The following is a 17,142-nucleotide window of genomic DNA, read 5'->3' on the forward strand; positions in this document are numbered from 1 at the left end:
CAATTTGGATCTGATGTGTTGAGATAAAAGAAATAATCCAATCAGATTTTAGTGACCTTTTTTTAAATATCAGATCCAAACAGTCCATGTAGCAGGTGCACACGTGTTTAATATTCTAAATATGCTCCACTGCAGATCCATAGACATTTAATGCTCAAGCAAATTACTAGACTAATGAAGGGACCTAATTGAAAAGCTGTTGATAATTTGGGAACTTAATAAGAATTTTTTCAACTTTGAGAACAAATTTAGTACCTAGAGTCTGGACATAGGTTTGGGAATGTTAAGTGCAATTAACCCGATGGAACTCTAATGAGTTAAAATGATCACTTCCATTCGAACTAAATATCAGCAATAGAGAATCGGAGGTAAGATAACAACATATGTAAGACAACCTTATCTTAACTATTCCCCAAAGGTTAGATATAATTATAGGCAGTCCCTCTACTGTCTTAAAATTTGAGATTAAATCCCTCAACTTCAATTCAACATAATTTAACCCGTCCACTTCTACAATATAATATATCCAAGCTGATAAGACCGTTAGTTGTCATTAAAGTCAAAATATTTAGAACCAACTTTGTGATCGGAAAAAAAATAATGTCAACACTTTAACGGCAACAACTAACAATGTTATCAATTTATACTTACTAGTAAATTATAAAAATAGGACCAAATTATACCAACCTAAAGTAGAATGATCAAATCCCAAATTTCAGTATGGTAGAGGGATTAAAACCATACTGTTAGAAAACTACAAATGGAAGATACTGAGAGGTCTGTTTGTTCTTGAATCACTTCAAACACAACTTAGCAATACCATTACATAAAACAATGCAAAATGATGTTAACAAGTAAATAGATATCAGACCAAAGTTTGCATGGTACCTCTGTTCAGCCTGAAGGGACAACTAATTGGAAGTTAGATAAAATCCACAATAAGCAGGTAACCTCCTCAACCTGCTTGCTTTGAGACTGCAACTACATTCACAGTTATGTCATAAAGGATTCCAGGCCTAATTATAGCTTGGATCACTTGGACCATAATAAAAATAAAAATAGCAAAGTACAAATCAACTCTCATTTCTTCAGGAGACATTTCAATAACTGACTAACCAAGTAAACAAAATCAATCAAGTACAAAAGAGAACCTAAGAGTAAAAAAGAGTTTAAATATTTTTTTTTGATACACAAGAGTCTAAATATTAATAATCAAGAGAGAACTTAGAAAAAAGAAAGAAAGAGAAAACTCGATATAAATCATAATCTCAAATCACCAACCCTTCCACAACCCATTTTCTTCCATAATTTAAGGCATTTTTTCTCCTGTGACTGTGGTTAAGAGGGATAGGCAGCAAGATTAATATTTTTGTCCCAGAAATCATAAAGGCATGTTATACATCAAAATAAAATAAAATCAATCATCTGTTAGGAAGTACAAGCCTACCGTTTAGTAAGACCAGAAAAAAGGGCATAAAATAAAATGTTCTTGAACTTAATCAATGAATGAATAACTTGTCCACGGTTACAAACAGTAAAAAAACAAATTAACTGTTTTATGTTGTCAAATAAATAAACAAATAAATAACTTGAATTTATCAAAAATAGCTTGGAAGCCAACCCTGTAGTTTGACAATTACAAATTGGATTTTTTTCACTTTGTTCCCAAGTCACACACAATTACAAAATAACAAATCTTGAACAACTAATAACAGTGGAGAGGAACATTTACAACATCTCAACTCTTGGAAGCTTCTTTTCAACTCAAGAAAATACTGTAGTAAAAAACCATATACACGACATTCACATAGTAGCTATTCCAGGTCATGGAAACTCTCCTTCACTATCCAACACAACTAAAAATAATAATCCCATAAGTTTAAGATGTAAACCTAATATAGTTAAGTTGGCACTGCAATTTTTAAACAGCAAGGGCAATCCCTCATAGGAACATTCCACATATACTGAGTTAATAAATTACCTTTGATATATAATGGTTATTGTCAATTTCTCCATCAATGAAAGGCAAAGAATGTCCTCCCCACTCCACACCAACTGTCTCTTGCAAACATAATATCAATATTAAAAAAGATGGATTGCCGGTTGGAAGAAGCCATATTTTTTAAATATTCAAAACCAGCTATAAAATGAAGGTTTACATCATTGTTCCAATAAAAAATATGTTACACGAGTCTCAGCTGAAACTGAATTCTAAATGAAGAAAGTCTGATATGCCACACCTTGCAATGCAAGCAGTGTCAGATGCATTTTCATATGATGAACAAAGCTGGAAATCAAATTAACCTGCAAATATCTGGCTCACAGGTAGAGGAAAACAATATCTCCATCTAAATCAACACCAGTGCCAGCTCAAAAACAGCAAGAATGGTCTTCTGAAAAAAAAAGTTCGCAACTTCCGTTGAATGCACGTCTCACCTCAATCATGGCTCCCTAAAAATAATGTGAAAATTCTAAAACATGATCAAATGGCACTGCTGGATGAACTTTCTCTTAGCCAAACAAACCACCAGTCCCCAATTCCCTTTGTTGCCACTCATTTTTACGTTGCTCTTGCAAAGGATCTGGACTATTCAGCACTCTTCTCAACCGCCTAACATGAAGCAAAAGACCTTATTCAAACCTTCAATAATAAATATAACCCAAACTACAAAAATAAAGCAGTACTCATGATGTCTTTTTGTTTCTGTTGCTCAATACCTGTCTTGAGCATGATGTGCAGGGAAAGTGGGCATGAAAGCTTTGGTCTTGGGAAGAGGAACTTCACGAAACCAATCATGGTTAAGAGCATCTTCCGCCGTTATATGCTGAAAGAAATGACAGAAGCCTCAATCAACCATACAAAAAAAGGCATAATGATATGGTAAGGTAACTAGAATAAATACAAAAGCCAAGTTACCTTCTCAGGATCATAAGTAAGAAGTTTATTCAGCAAGTCAAATCCAGCATCGGAGAGAACAGGTGTACCAATGAATGATGCAGCTGGAAACTTTTTACGCAATAGATTATACCTGAAAGGAAATACATCAATAATTAATACAATAAAAAAATGGTGTTTCTAAACTGTCACCAATGTAGGCCAGAAAGCCAGAACTGAATCACCCAAAGCTGTGCAAGCCTGGGAAAACACGGGGGAAAATAAGACAACATGAATATTACACCCAACTGAATCTAAAATCAAACTATATAGATTTAATACTTACTGATGGTTGACAAAATTGACCTTGCACCAGGCAACTTTGAAAAACCAGGCCACATTGTCTCATTTGGTGTGCCAAGTGTTCTGAAAATCTGCAATCAGTAAAATCCATGCGTCAAATCCAAGATCATTAACCACCACGGGCAGATTGAACTACTCCAGAAATAGTGCGTCCAGATGGTAATGATTAACTAAAAGTTAGACCAACTAATTTAATTCACCTTGTCAAGTTGATCAAATTCGGTTTTCCCACTGAAAAGTGCTTCTTTCGGTAGTAGTTCAGCCATGATACAACCTAGAGACCACATGTCAATAGCGGTGGAATATTGTCCTGCTCCCAAAAGAAGTTCTGGTGCCCTGCAAAACCAACATAAAGAAGTCCTTTTGTTAACAGATATATTACTCTTCAGCTTTAACAGACATGTTACTATTCAGCATTTAACAAATAACAATAACAAAAAGAGGGATCGAAGACATGCAGTCTCACCTGTACCAAAGAGTAACCAGTAAATGAGTATATGGTTTTAACGGGCTCCCATATTGAAGAGCCAACCCAAAATCACAAATCTTCAATTCACCTTGGTTATTTAAAAGCAGATTAGATGTCTTCAAATCTTGATGGAGAACCTAGTTATCATGAAGATACTTAACACCCTCCAGTAGCTGTAGCATCAAGCATTTAACCTCACTTTGACTGAATGGTTGTTTCATTGTTTCCATCAGCGCTTTCAGATCATGTTCCATGTATTCCATCACCATAAAGATGTTATCAAGGTTACTACTGCCTACAACTACTTCTTTAACATCTGCAATTGACGGGTGATTAAATGAAAGAAGAAAGTTTATTTCCCTCAGAGAGGTCAAAGGAAAACCTTCTCTTTCTTTCTCCATCTTTACCTTCTTCAATACCACAATTTCCCCGGTCTTCTTGTCCTTAGCTCTATACACAACACCATAAGTACCTTCATCTATCTTATTTAGTCTCTGAAATTCATCTACACTTTTACATCCCTGAAGCATGTTTACAGTTCTTAAAGGAGGAGCTGGAGGTTCTGGTGTTCCAGGTGAATCGTTTTCACTCTCAGAATCTGTATCAGACTCCCTAACACTAATGTCATTTCTATCACGTTCAACGTCAATCTCCATGTAGTCATCCTTCACTGAATAATTACCAGGGTAATCATCCCCACTTCCAGACCTAGAACGGGCAGCTTGTTCATCAGATTCAGATGATCTGGATTTAATTGCCTCAGAGCCTTCCCTGTTAGGCTCCCCAAGCTCTGGGGTTGCTGAATTGTTCCAAGATCTTTTATGAGCAGATTCTGAAAGAGGCAACTTTTTCTTTGTTTTAGGAATTTCCATATCTTCAAAAATTTCACCCTCATCACCTGGTGAACTATCACCAGATGCCCATCTTGAGGAAGATATATGTCGGGTCAGTACATAATCTTCATCTTCTGGCTGCCCAGCATCCTGATTGTTAACCTGGTCTTCTGGTGGGGATAAAACTAAATCATTCGGAGACTCTAAAGCAGAGTATCCAACAATTTTAGCATCAGCAACCGGTAAAGGAGACTGTGATATCTGGATTTTGCTTTCTCTAACAAGAGATGTATGTACAGTCCCACCAGAGTTATTGTTAGGTGAGCTGCTATTAGCTTTAGGCACCGCTGGTGGAGGAAAGGCTGTGACTGCTGATGAATTCCTATGTTTTGATACACTACTTAATTCATTGCCATCTATATCCCATACTATAGGTGAAAACATCCTTTTCTTCCCTACAGGAGACTGAGCCCCATTATCCATTGCTTTCGCAACCTCACTATTTTTAACCACAGACTCAGACTCTATGGCATCCTCTGATCCACTTTCACTAGACAATTCACCAGGCTCTTTATCTACCACCTTAAGGGAAAACCCACATCGCCTGGGTCCACGAATACCTCCACCAACACCAGCATTGCCACCAGAATCACTTTCACTCGAAGAGGATCAACTGCCACCATTTACGACTGCCCTCTCCTTGATATCATATTCTCTTACCCTAACTCTATCTCTTGCCTCCCATACTCGAAAACTTTCATCATTACGGCTATCATTCCTAGATGACTCATAATCTTTAGAATTACCAAATTCCCGTCACGTCGTCTTAAATTCAGACTCCCTGTTCCTAAAACCATTATCATGTTAACCCCCCGTTCCTCCCAGCAGCCATGAATAAACCTCAAATAGTCAGAAACCCAATTTCCAATTTCAAGAAATTCCCTCTGAATTATTTCCTTATAAACCCTAAACCCTCAAAAACAACAAGATTAGTCTAATTTTTATGGGGGAAAAAACGAAACCAAAAATCTAGGGTAATCAATACGAAATCATCCAATAACAAGAAACCAAAACAACCAACCCAAAGAAAAGTATCAGATCTTCGATTTCGTGCTGAGAAGCTCGAAGATATTCAGATCAATAGAAATTAAAAGCAAAAGACGAAGAGGGTAAACTTAGAAATATTCGTAAAAAGTTTTCAAAGACGCATGGATTTTCCTCAAATCTCTTAAGAGATTTAAGCGAAAAATAGAGAGTATCTACGGCTTACCGATGAAGGAAAAAAACTGGACGTAAAAGATGAATGTCGGCGATCGCCGGTTCGCATAGGGGGTAAAGAGAGAGAAAACAAAGCTTTCGATTTTTATGAAACGAAACGCAATGTTTTTTTTTGGGTAAACTACACTGGTCACTGATGTTTAGATAAATTTATTTTTTTTACTATTGAAGTTTAAAATATTAAATTATATTCATTAACAATGATCACCATCAACTCTGAAAAATTGATAATATTATGGGTAAATTACACCGTTCTTTATTGTACTTTACTCTCTCCTATTTTGTTCACTGTACTTTTAATTTTTTTAATTTACTCATTGAACTTTATACATTGAAAAAATTTGGTCATTTTACCGTTATCTCTCTAATGTCGTTAACGCCAACCACCATCGACCATCGCAGATGTGGTCGTTCGGTCTCAAATTTCATGGGTTGCTTCACCTTGACATCGTGAGTCCGAACCCGACCTCCATTTTATTGGAACTTGCTCCAAAGTCCATGATTTTGAGATTAAAAATGAGGAAGCAAAAATGTTTCAATCCATACTCACGGGGTTTGGGATATTTTTCGATAAAATAACCACCAGATTCAGACCCATGGGGTCGAGGTGAAGCGACCCAAAATTTGAGACAAAACAACCACCATCAGCGGTGGTCGACGATGGTCGACATTATTGACGTTAGAGAGATAACAACATAGTGACCAATTTTTTTCAATGTATAATTTTTTCTGAGCAAATTAAAAATATTGAAAGTACAATGAGTTAAATAGGAGAAAGAGTAAAGTTCAGTGATGATCCATATAATTTAACCTAATATTGTATGTTAAATTATTAATAAACAATCTAAATGAATAACCAATTAAGATCAAATACTAATTTTTTTAAATAAGGTCACTTATTTGAATCTTAATATTGTAAATGTAGTATCCTATTCAAAGATATTAGTTGTCATTATTAGTATATTAAATTTGTTTTTATACCAAGACACATTAGACATTTGTTTCAATTTTAACAATGAAGTGGTTTATTTGTAACAATATTTTAATTAAATGACTAAATTATAATTTTGGAATAGGGACCCAAGGTAGATCATGTTTCAGGTAGACTCATATATTGTATTTTAACCAATCTAGACCCATCAAATATTGAGTGAGAACATGGAGTCCTACACTCAATACCACTAATTCAACTATCTTTCAGAAGAAATGGAATGCAAGTTTGCTCTACTTTCGATTACTGCGGTGGTGTTTTCGACCATCATGACTTAGACTGCTACAGTTGTCCGTAACTCATTTCTTATCATACGTTTTTGTAATCAACAAATCAGATGAAGACTATGATGCCAAAGGCTCGTATTGCTATATTTTTTGTGATTGTTACAGTGGCAATTGTTCTCGTATTGTTGTTGATCCTGATATAAATCTAATTGTGTATTTTCTAAATTTATATATGAATTTGTTTGGTCGTGGTTCTAGTAAGCGACTGAAACTTGTAACTTGAATTCTGAAATGAAATTTGAAAAGATGATAAGTAAATGATATGGTGAAGACAATGATTGATATGATTGAGATGAAATATGAAAATAATGGAATTTGTAGATTTTATTATAAGGAAAGATGATAAAAGTGATAGGTGATTTTGGCGAGGGAAAATGTAGAAATAGAGGAATATGAATTGTGACCCAGTAGTTATATAGAACTAAGAACCAACAATATAACAATATGGGATGGATATAAATGGTCGGAGATGCGTCGTAACTCACTAGTTATAAAGAAATAGGAACCAACGATATAACAAAAATGGAATGGATAGAACTGGTAAGAGTTGGATCGTGACCCACTAGTCACAAAGAACTAGGAACCAACGATATAACAAAAATGAAATGAATAGCCATAAGAACAAAATTGAAAGCCGATAAAGTTCTTAGAGAACTATAAAAGAGAACACTCTTAAAGGTTTATATATATATATATGTATATATGAAAGTTTTGTGTTTACAATGGAAAATATGATGCCTATTTTTAGTGTTCATATGAAAATTCTCATAAAGAATATGAACGCTTCATCTTAATGGTGATAACAACTCATGAATGCAGTATCTCTTATCTTCTCCCATAGTAGTCGATTAGTCCAAGGAGCTTAGGATGAATTTGGACATTTTCTAGGTTGAATTTAGACTCATGTTTATTGAAAGGGGGAAATACTCTTGCTCTTCCATGGCTTGCTTTCTTATGAGAGAGTGGAGGATGAATATGGACACCTTGAATGTATATAAACATCATATGCGTCCAAGGTAGAGTGACCTTTGATATTCTTTGCCAATATTCATGTAATTATCCTTATTGAATGCCTTAATTGATAAGAATAAAAAAGACCTTGAATGTATGTCTCCTTATTGAATTCGAATGGTCTCTATAAAAGAATGATAAAGAATGACTTGAATTGTAACACCCCCAACCCGTACCCACCCCGGATATGAATCCGTGGTGTCACACTGACTATTCAGAACTCTTAAAACTTATAAAAAAATCATGAAAAATCAAGTTTTCATTAATATCAAGTTAATAGTTTACATAAGTATGACCAAAATATTACAAAACTGATCAGGGCATATGTAAATTACACTTTTCTACATGCCAACACTTTTGATACAACAAAATACATACTGTAAATTTACTTCTGATCTGATATTCGAATAGATGTATGTTTTCATGCAAATCCTAAGCCTAATCATCTTACTTCTTAGTACCTAGTGTAAAACACTTACATGCTAAGTCAGGTAGTGAGACATAAAACTATAACAATGCTTTAAATTTACAAAACTGATCAGGGCATATGTAAATACACTTTCTACATGCCAACACTTTTGATACAACAAAATACATACTGTAAATTTACTTCTGATCTGATATTCGAATAGATGTATGTTTTCATGCAAATCCTAAGCCTAATCATCTTACTTCTTAGTACCTACGTGTAAAACACTTACATGCTAAGTCATAGACTTAGTGAGACATAAAACTATAACAATGCATTTTACTATGAGTATGAACATGCAATATGATTATTTAATACAATCCTTCTTATCATATCATAATTCAATAATGTCACATATGATTCAATGTAAATAATAATAAGATATTAGCATATAATCATGTAAATACTTTTTATATCTTTTATAAGCCCAAGTACATTACTGAGAACTTAAGGTATGCGAGTACTTTGAGGTTGTTCACAAAGGTTGTTACCACAGCTCGTATAAGAATCCACTGAGTGGCATGTGAAATCTATGTCCCGAAGGACACCATCTATATCCCGAAGGACCTATACATATGTCCCGAAGGACCTATGTAACCCTCGACTCTAGGCATATCAACTATACCTATAGCTCTCATATCATATAACATGGGCACTATCATTTATGCTTCAAATATTCATATCATTTCTCTTATAATCACATATTTCTTTTCTTCTGTCCCATATCACATGTACGTGTAAACATCAATCTCATATCATATAACATGTGTTATTTAAGTATATTCACATGAATCATATAGAATGTATCAAATCATATGAACATATATAACTCATGCATATGTTTATAATGATTATAACATATGCATGTTCATAACTATTAGACCATGAAAACTAATATAAGAATTAAACTTATCACAAGTCTTATTTCTATTGAAGTACACCTACAATATGCACTCACCTTAGCCTCACTTAATTCCCAATCCACTTCTATGATTTTCCCTCTTTGGATCGATCCTAACTCTATGGTTATTCTGAAACTTGCTTGAGCTCAATATCTACACAATCATATATTTCGTATACATATAATATTCCAAATATTATGATTCAATCCTTAATTTCTTAGTCTAAAAGAAAGGCTTCATTTAATTTTCAACTTGGAGTAATATCGATACTCCCTATAGGGTATCAATACTTCCCAAGCTGTGGTATCGATACCAAGCCTGGGTACCAATACCCAATTTGCATTCTATAATCCGCATTTCAAAAATGGTACCGATACTGACCTTTTGGTATCGATACTACCTTCCAAGTATCGATACCCCATGAATTCCTTTGACAAATTCAGGCTTATGGTATCGATACTGTTCGACCAGTATACCCCTATACAAATTATCACTCTTTTTCTCTTGAAGTATCGATACTGAATGAAGCAGTACCGATACTCAAAGCCCAAATTTCCATTTTTAAGCCTGAAAATTGACCTATATCATCTCACATACTTCATGTCTTATTCCCTTTTATATTCTTAACTCAAGTACACATAATCAAACCAATCCTTATTCATCTAACACACTTTTTTCTTCAAAATATCCTCCTATATCTTGAATTTAAGAATTCTACCAAATTTCCAACATGTTTAATTTTAATTCTAACACTTCATACTTCTTAATTAAGCTGATGACAAGTCAATTTTAGTTTCAAATTCTATTTACTAACTATTTTCCATGATTTCATTTAGAAACTCCTTATCTTTAATCCCTCTTATCTCACTCATCTTTTGATTTTAGAATAACTTAAGCTTTCCTTAAGCTTAAGTGATAGGGAAGCGGTGGCGGATTGATGAACGTTGCTCTCGTTGAAGAATCAAACCTAGAAAAGCTCTAGACTCGATGAAGAACAATAAGGAATGAATGAGGAAGGTGGCGGCAATAGCTAGGGTTCTTTAGGGTTTCTTTTAGTGCTGGAAACAAGAAAAGAAACAAGATTAAAATAAGATAAACAAAAGATAAAGGAATTAAAAATAGAGAAAATAACCAAGAAATCAAAGATCTCCCTTATGAAAGTGAACGGTAAAGATGATTGATGGCGTGGATGGATGTGGAAAATCGATGGATAATGTCCTATCGAGCCCTCCTAGTCGCAATGAAAAGGCAAACACGATAATATGGCTCTAACCAACCCTCCTAGTCGCGATGAAAAGGCAAATTGGAGTGTGAAGATTAATCTCCCTCACAAGAACTTGAAAGAACTCCAGGAGAAGAAGCTTCGAAGGCACAAGGCAATCAGCACTTGCAAAAACAAACTCTCGTTGTATTATTGATCCAAGAAATCTGAATTACAAAGTAGAATGAAGCCTCCTTTATATAGGGGCTGAGTTCTAAAGGTCCTAAATAACTAATGAATAAAATAATAATAAACTAAACATGTCTTAACTCTAATTCCTAATAAAATAATAATAACTAAAGATAATATTTTAACCCAACCTTAATTCCTAATAAAATAATAAATCTAATCCTAAAAGATAATGCATCATCATATATTAAGTTATATTACAAATAATTAATAAAAATATTGAAAATTCGTAATATTTACAAAATCCCGTATTAATCCCGTATAGGATTTTCTGCATGCACCGTCTTCAGTAAAATGGCCATATCTTGAGTTCCCGATATCGGATTGATACGATTCAAGAACCGTTGGAAAGATAAGAGATAGACGGTTGTATCTTCAGAAGATATGTTGACCAAATAAGATCAGTATCCCATTCAAGATGTCGTCTCAAGTCTGCTACTGTTCTGATCTTCTTTTCCAAAGCTTGGACGAGTGGATCATTTGGAAGAGTTATTACTCTTTAAAACTCACTTTACCAAGTAGTCTTCCACAGTTCGTATTGGAGTTTGATTACTAGCAAAGACGATAAGAAAAAAACCTTAAAGCTCTAAGAGGCCAAACAAAGGTTAGACTCCAAGAGAACGAGAATGCAAAGAAGGAAGAAGTATGCAAACTCTTTAGTCCTACTAACACAAGGAAGATAATGTGTTAGATAATGCAAAAGAACAATAATAGGGAAAAACAAAAGAACCTAAAGCACTAAGAGTCAAATAAAAAGGGACCAAACCAGAAAACCTAGAAAACGCTGGATCAACTTGAGCAATGTTTTTGAGGGGGTTACCGGTGTCCAAAAACTCTGAAAAATTTCTTGAATGTCTTTCGATGCGTCAAGAAACCACCTGTAAAATTTAAGAACCAAATACCTTCAGTAGTATCCAGTAGACTCTGTTGAACGGTGAGTCCTTAAACAATCTGTTTTTCTTGATCACTTTTTTCGAAGTTGTTCTTGATCTCTAAAAATTCTGATATTTTGTGTGAATGATCTCCAATATATGAAGTTTCAATCTGGAAATTTTCACCACAAAATTCATCCTGTATAATTTTCAAGAAATTCGACAATATTCTAGACCGAATCTGCTGATAAAACTTGAATGATGTATTTGAAGGCTCTAATGAACTCTGATTGAAGTGAATTTTGGACTGGAAATTAAAATTAAGATGGATATGATATCTGCAGAAAATCAGCCCTAAATACCTTCGTTTGCAATTTTTTTTAAATTTTGGCTTTTTTGTTTTTTTTTTTGCCTTTTTTTGCCCTTTTTTATGTTTTTTTTGAAAAAATAGCAAACTAACAAGAAGGATTTGAATCTAAATTAAAATTAAATAAAAAGAACCTGAAACAATGAATCTTCTCTGAACTAGCTCCGTTGGGGTACCTTGACGGTTTTGTGTGCAAGAACAAGCAAAATTGCTTGCTTCTTTCCAAGAATCGGCCCAAATATGATACCAATTGATAGGGAAGCGGTGGAGGATTGATGAACGTTGCTCTTGTTGGAGAATCAAGCCTAGAAAAGCTCTAGACTCGATGAAGAACAATAAGGAATGAATGAGGAAGGTGGCGGCAATAGCTAGGGTTCTTTAGGGTTTCTTTTAGTGCTGGAAACAAGAAAAGAAACAAGATTAAAATAAGATAAACAAAAGATAAAGGAATTAAAAATAGAGAAAATAACCAAGAAATCAAAGATCTCCCTTATGAAAGTGAACGGTAAAGATGATTGATGGCGTGGATGGATGTGGAAAATCGATGGATAATGTCCTATCGAGCCCTCCTAGTCGCAATGAAAAGGCAAACACGATAATATGGCTCTAACCAACCCTCCTAGTCGCGATGAAAAGGCAAATTGGAGTGTGAAGATTAATCTCCCTCACAAGAACTTGAAAGAACTCCAGGAGAAGAAGCTTCGAAGGCACAAGGCAATCAGCACTTGCAAAAACAAACTCTCGTTGTATTATTGATCCAAGAAATCTGAATTACAAAGTAGAATGAAGCCTCCTTTATATAGGGGCTGAGTTCTAAAGGTCCTAAATAACTAATGAATAAAAATAATAATAAACTAAACATGTCTTAACTCTAATTCCTAATAAAATAATAATAACTAAAGATAATATTTTAACCCAACCTTAATTCCTAATAAAATAATAAATCTAATCCTAAAAGATAATGCATCATCATATATTAAGTAATATTACAAATAATCAATAAAAATATTGAAAATTCATAATATTTACAAAATTCCGTATTAATCCCGTATAGGATTTTCTACATGCACCGTCTTCAGTAAAATGGCCATATCTTGAGTTCCCGATATCGGATTGATACGATTCAAGAACCGTTGGAAATATAAGAGACAGACGGTTGTATCTACCGAAGATATGTTGACAATTAAGATCAGGATCCCATTCAAAATGTCATCTCAAGTCTGCTATTGTTCTGATCTTCTTTTCCAAAGCTTGGACGAGTGGATCATTTGGAAGAGTTATTACTCTTTAAAACTCACTTTACCAAGTAGTCTTCCACAGTTCGTATTGGAGTTTGATTACTAGCAAAGACGATAAGAAAAAAACCTTAAAGCTCTAAGAGGCCAAACAAAGGTTAGACTCCAAGAGAACGAGAATGCAAAGAAGGAAGAAGTATGCAAACTCTTTAGTCCTACTAACACAAGGAAGATAATGTGTTAGATAATGCAAAAGAACAATAATAGGGAAAAACAAAAGAACCTAAAGCACTAAGAGTCAAATAAAAAGGGACCAAACCAGAAAACCTAGAAAACGCTGGATCAACTTGAGCAATGTTTTTGAGGGGGTTACCGGTGTCCAAAAACTCTGAAAAATTTCTTGAATGTCTTTCGATGCGTCAAGAAACCACCTGTAAAATTTAAGAACCAAATACCTTCAGTAGTATCCAGTAGACTCTGTTGAACGGTGAGTCCTTAAACAATCTGTTTTTCTTGATCACTTTTTTCGAAGTTGTTCTTGATCTCTAAAAATTCTGATATTTTGTGTGAATGATCTCCAATATATGAAGTTTCAATCTGGAAATTTTCACCACAAAATTCATCCTGTATAAAATTTTCAAGAAATTCGACAATATTCTAGACCGAATCTGCTGATAAAACTTGAATGATGTATTTGAAGGCTCTAATGAACTCTGATTGAAGTGAATTTTGGACTGGAAATTAAAATTAAGATGGATATGATATCTGCAGAAAATCAGCCCTAAATACCTTCGTTTGCAATTTTTTTTAAATTTTGGCTTTTTGTTTTTTTTTTTTTTGCCTTTTTTTGCCCTTTTTTATGTTTTTTTTGAAAAAATAGCAAACTAACAAGAAGGATTTGAATCTAAATTAAAATTAAATAAAAAGAACCTGAAACGATGAATCTTCTCTGAACTAGCTCCGTTGGGGTACCTTGACGGTTTTGTGTGCAAGAACAAGCAAAATTGCTTGCTTCTTTCCAAGAATCGGCCCAAATATGATACCAATTGATAGGGAAGCGGTGGAGGATTGATGAACGTTGCTCTTGTTGGAGAATCAAGCCTAGAAAAGCTCTAGACTCGATGAAGAACAATAAGGAATGAATGAGGAAGGTGGCGGCAATAGCTAGGGTTCTTTAGGGTTTCTTTTAGTGCTGGAAACAAGAAAAGAAACAAGATTAAAATAAGATAAACAAAAGATAAAGGAATTAAAAATAGAGAAAATAACCAAGAAATCAAAGATCTCCCTTATGAAAGTGAACGGTAAAGATGATTGATGGCGTGGATGGATGTGGAAAATCGATGGATAATGTCCTATCGAGCCCTCCTAGTCGCAATGAAAAGGCAAACACGATAATATGGCTCTAACCAACCCTCCTAGTCGCGATGAAAAGGCAAATTGGAGTGTGAAGATTAATCTCCCTCACAAGAACTTGAAAGAACTCCAGGAGAAGAAGCTTCGAAGGCACAAGGCAATCAGCACTTGCAAAAACAAACTCTCGTTGTATTATTGATCCAAGAATCTGATTTACAAAGTAGAATGAAGCCTCCTTTATATAGGGGCTGAGTTCTAAAGGTCCTAAATAACTAATGAATAAAATAATAATAAACTAAACATGTCTTAACTCTAATTCCTAATAAAATAATAATAACTAAAGATAATATTTTAACCCAACCTTAATTCCTAATAAAATAATAAATCTAATCCTAAAAGATAATGCATCATCATATATTAAGTAATATTACAAATAATCAATAAAAATATTGAAAATTCATAATATTTACAAAATTCCGTATTAATCCCGTATAGGATTTTCTACATGCACCGTCTTCAGTAAAATGGCCATATCTTGAGTTCCCGATATCGGATTGATACGATTCAAGAACCGTTGGAAATATAAGAGACAGACGGTTGTATCTACCGAAGATATGTTGACAATTAAGATCAGGATCCCATTCAAAATGTCATCTCAAGTCTGCTATTGTTCTGATCTTCTTTTCCAAAGCTTGGACGAGTGGATCATTTGGAAGAGTTATTACTTCTTCCTTTGATGTGAGCCTTGTGATGCATGTATCATTCTCCCTTTCTTCAAAAAGATTCGACCTTGAATCTGAAACATTAAAGGGAGCAAAATTAAAATAGTTTAATAATTCATTCACATTATGCTTACCGAATAGATATGCTTTGAATCTTCGAGACTTTGTTCTTCTAATAGGTTCGAGTAGAAACATTAGTCCAAAGAAGCATGTATTATGGACTCTGGTGCATGTATCATTAAGTATGGCACAATGAACATAAGCTTAACTTAAATTAAATAAATTACTTAACTAATAAGAACTCACATTTGCTATGTAACTCACGGCTGAGGAAGAAGAATGAGAAGAAGAGTTCTCTGGATATTTCATTTTCCTTTTCTTCCAATCTCCACATGTATATATATCCTTACCATATTATATTTTAATTCGTTTTTAGGTCAAATGACCATTTTGACATTCTATTCATCCTTCTTTACAATTCAATTCTACATAGATTTTTCATATAAGTCCCTGAACTATTTAATTTATCTACTTTAATCATTAAATTCTAAAGTTTTACAATTTAGTCACTAAACCCGATATTGAGGATATTCCAAATCTCCCCCTTAAGAAAATTCGTCCTCAAATTTTCATTGCACAAAGAGATGGGTGTATTGATTCCTTATGTTCTATTCACGTTCCCACGTTGCTTTCTCTACCTTGTGATTCCTCCACAATACCTTGACCAATGGAATAGTCTTGTTTCTTAACTGTTTCACCTCATATATCAATATCTGTACCGACTCTTCTTCATGAGTCAGGTTAGACTGAACCTCTATCTCTTCTGGTGTCACAATATGAGAGGGATCAGATCTATATCTTCAAAGCATTGAAACGTGGAAAACGTTATGAATCTTTTCCGTTTCAGGTGGAAAAGCTAGCTGGTATGCCACTGGTCCCACTCTCTTAATGATCTCATAGGGTCCAATAAATCAAGGACTAAGCTTTCCTTATCATCCAAACCTCAACATTTTCTTCCATGGAGACACCTTTAAAAATACTTTATCCCCAACTTGGAACTCAATTTCTTTCCTCTTCAGACCCGCATATGATTTGTGTCTATCAGCTGCCGCTTTCAGATTATTCTGAATCACTTGAACTTTCTCCTCCACTTCCTGAATCAACTCATGACCAATAACTTCTCTGTCTTTAAGCTTGTACCAATTCAAGGGCGTACAACATTTTCTTCCATATAGAGACTCATAGGGAGCCATCTTGATACTTAACTGATAGCTATTATTGTAAGCAAATATGATAAGTGACAAGTATTTTTCCCATGATACCTTAAACTCTATTACAAAGGTTCTCAACATATCCTCTAGAATTTGGATAGTCCGCTCAGATTGTCCGTCGGTCTGAGGATCTAAATAAAAAACAATTGAAATCAATACACCATGCAATCTGATAATCTTCTTGATGTACAATTCAACATACTTATCCATAGAGAAATCGATTCTTACTAGAATGAAATGAGCAAATTTAGTCAATCTATCCACTATCACACAGATTGAGTCGCTTTTGTTTGGAGTCAAAGGCAACCCCGTCACAAAATCTATAGTCATGTTCTCCCACTTCCATTGAGGAATAAACATTGGTTGCAATAGTCGTGATGGAACTTGATGCTCA

The 17,142-nt window shown here is 34.3% G+C and overlaps 1 long non-coding RNA gene and 1 pseudogene across 1 annotated transcript; both read right to left on the minus strand.

The window, feature by feature from the left end:
• Window positions 1-683: 683 nt before the first annotated feature.
• LOC120142834 lies at window positions 684-1,162 on the minus strand. Its single transcript, XR_005517890.1, has 3 exons — window positions 1,071-1,162; window positions 889-975; window positions 684-809 (listed from the first exon to the last, which is right to left on the minus strand). It is a non-coding gene; the product is annotated as an uncharacterized LOC120142834 (long non-coding RNA).
• A 916-nt stretch (window positions 1,163-2,078) lies between these two features.
• LOC120142833 lies at window positions 2,079-5,916 on the minus strand (annotated as a pseudogene).
• Between the last annotated feature and the right edge of the window lie 11,226 nt (window positions 5,917-17,142).

The sequence above is a fragment of the Hibiscus syriacus genome, unplaced genomic scaffold (genome assembly GCF_006381635.1).
Source record: "Hibiscus syriacus cultivar Baekdansim isolate YM2019G1 unplaced genomic scaffold, ASM638163v2 tig00110831_pilon, whole genome shotgun sequence".
Lineage (NCBI taxonomy): Eukaryota > Viridiplantae > Streptophyta > Magnoliopsida > Malvales > Malvaceae > Hibiscus > Hibiscus syriacus.